We start from the raw sequence: 2,971 nt of genomic DNA on the forward strand, positions 1-2,971 counted from the left end.
TCTGCAGCTTATATACCCACTTTTTGAATCTATTATGCCATATTATGCAAAATATCTATTGTGTGAAAAAGCCCCTTATCGTAAAACTTTTGTTTTATGATAGAGACAAAGAATCTATATTCACAAAACGTTCACGGTACGCTTCCGTCACATCACATTAATTCTGCTATAAGGGAAATATGAATTTTCTTATACAATTTTAAGGTGATGTACAAAACTTTGAAGTTTAAAAAAATTAACAAATTTTCCATTTTTTCTGTTTCAAGAATTTTACATTCGATAGTTTTTAATAGTTTTTAAAAATTTCTTTTTAATTTGTGAGGAAAAATAAATGCAGTATATAAAATTCGAAAAAGTACTTTGAATTTGTTTATTTTTAGGATATTACAAATACAATTTTCCTACGATTCTTACGAAAATGAAAAAAAGTTTCGAAAATTTCAGACATGGAAAATCAAACTTTTAACTGAGGGTAAAATCATCGCCAATTGAAAAATGGTGGTTGTGAATTTTCTTTTGTTAAAGCTCCTTCGGCTTAAACGAACACATTTTTATCACATGTCTCGTGAGATAAAACAACTTGTAAGTGAATTTTTAGATCTAACTTAAAAACAATTTTGTAATTGAACATTTAATTGAACCTTTTGTCTTTTTGCCCTAAAATTTAATTGATCTTTTTTTAATATAATTTTTCACCATTGAAACAAAAACTGCGCGTCTTATTAAAAATTGAATAATAACAAATTTGTGTATCTTTTTCTACGAACTTTAGTCTACTTTTTTTCTTCGGAGCTTGTACCGCTTGTCTACAAATTAGATTTTTCTATTCATATTATTGTTTTCAGAAACTTCGCGTTAAATCAAAAAATTATTCATAACGAATTTGCAGATCTTATTTGGGTGCACAATTTGTCTTTATTACTCAATTCATTTTCGTATCTTTCATAGCTTTAGTGAACAATTGAATTTTCGATATTTAATATTTGTTTAACAGATTAAAATTTCAATTTTTGATTTTTAAAGAAAATCCAAATAGTTGTTATGTAAATCTTTTAAAGCTTTCAAAAACCTTCACTTCTTTTCTCTTGGCATTTTTCATATTGTGCGTTGGTTGGCTGAAAATGTTAATTTTTATTTATCTTTTTGGATTTTGAAAATGCTATAACTCTGATAAATTTTTGTTTATCAAAAACATTCGTTAATATAAATTGTTTGGTTCACTGATTTCAGCGAATCGCCGCTCATAATATTTATTCTTCAAAAAAAGGTCCAAACAGTTTTTTAATTAAGTTAATTTTACTTAAATTTTGTAATTTTGATCCAAAACGACTGTCTGAAGAAAACCGTTTTTTTTATACTTAAAAAAGTGTACCGAAGTGCAATTCAACCCGTCAATTCTGACGAAAATGATCGTGTTTACAGACGACCACAACGACAGAAAAAACAAGGACAACAGATAAACAGACTCGGACGTGAAAACTATTTCTTCTGACTTCGGTGGACTGAAAACAGCGACATTTTTTGAAATTCGCAAAAATCGTTATTCACATAAAACCACTATTTTGTCGCTGATAATGATGGGAAGGCCATTAAGTCAGTGTTTTTTAAAGAATATTATTCTTACTTGATTTAGAAAATACTTTCCGCAAGAAAAATTCGTTGGAGCGTTTTTTTCAAAATGAAAAATTTTGTTTATTAGCAAAAAATAAAACTTTTAATAAAATAAATTTTTTATTGCTGGGGTTGTTGAGAGCTAAATATAGAGTGAGATGAGTTTCAAAACTTTTTTTGTTGTGAAATTATTACAGTGCAAAAGGTTATTAAATAGATAAAAGTTAATTTTTCGGCCTTATCTCCAAGACCGCTAGCTCTTATAGCTATGCCTTCCTCGCTGTGCCTCGCCACAACTCGCACGCATGCCCCTACTTTCTCGCTTTGTCTCGAAATGCCAAACTCTACCTCTGCATCCAATATCTGATACTTATCTACTAGTTACAATGTTTACATCTTCCTTGAATCCATTTTCACTCCTATTTAAAATCTTCCCTTCTCCATTCCTTTTGCTTTTCTACAATTTAATCTCTACCCTCCACATATTATACTGCTCTTTGGACCCTCCTTTCATGCATCAATACCTCTATGCTCATCCCACTCCTTTTCACCTCCTCACATTCCTGCAACTAGTGTTTCATTCTTGCATCCGCCTTCTCGCACAATTCGCACATCCTTTTTTCTCACAAGAAAGCCACAACCTATAAAAACCCTCCATTCACCCATACCTTATACTCGCTATAAGCTCATGACTTTCTTTCTCTTCATGCTCACACAAAAATTGCGCTCTCTTTCTTGGCATAATCTAGGCATAGTTCCTGTTGAACCTTGACTCTCTTATTCTTTGCTCCCCTGTTGCATTCTTTCTCACCATTTATCATCCGTCTTTCTACGCCCTCTCATGTTCTCCTTCTCTCACCAACACTCTCTATAGAGTCTAATTCCCCTGCTTTCTGAAAATTTCTCCTTATTGTTACTCACTGGACTACACGTTGTAATGTCTAAACCCGTTCTTCCCGTCTCCATACTGAAATCATAATTAGGCGTATTTCTTGCAAATCATAATGGCCAATTAACATACCTGACTACATAAAACAAGACGCTTAACATTAGGGACTCCGTAACAGGATGTCCATGTACACAAATTCTTTTACCACCTGCAATACCTTTTCCTTTCACATCTACTCACCATCCCTGATCCTTCCACCTTATTTCCTGATCAACATAACCCTGAAATTTTCCGCATTCAGCCCTAACCTCTTATTCTCTAGCTATATTGTTAACATTTTCATAAATGAATAACCAGATTTCGACCCCTCCTACCTTTACTCCTCCTATCACCCCGACCGCTGGCATACTTTCCATATCCGCTATTTAAATCGAAAAACGCTTTGGGCTACGCGGACACCCCTGTATCAAT

General features: G+C 32.7%; 1 protein-coding gene across 1 annotated transcript in view; it reads right to left on the minus strand.

The window, feature by feature from the left end:
• LOC117182063 (cell wall protein IFF6-like) overlaps window positions 1-2,971 on the minus strand; it is a 12,879-nt gene that overhangs the window by 8,200 nt on the left and 1,708 nt on the right. The gene's annotated exons all lie outside the window — the stretch shown is intronic.

The sequence above is a fragment of the Belonocnema kinseyi genome, chromosome 10, assembly GCF_010883055.1.
Source record: "Belonocnema kinseyi isolate 2016_QV_RU_SX_M_011 chromosome 10, B_treatae_v1, whole genome shotgun sequence".
Taxonomy (NCBI): Eukaryota; Metazoa; Arthropoda; class Insecta; order Hymenoptera; family Cynipidae; genus Belonocnema; species Belonocnema kinseyi.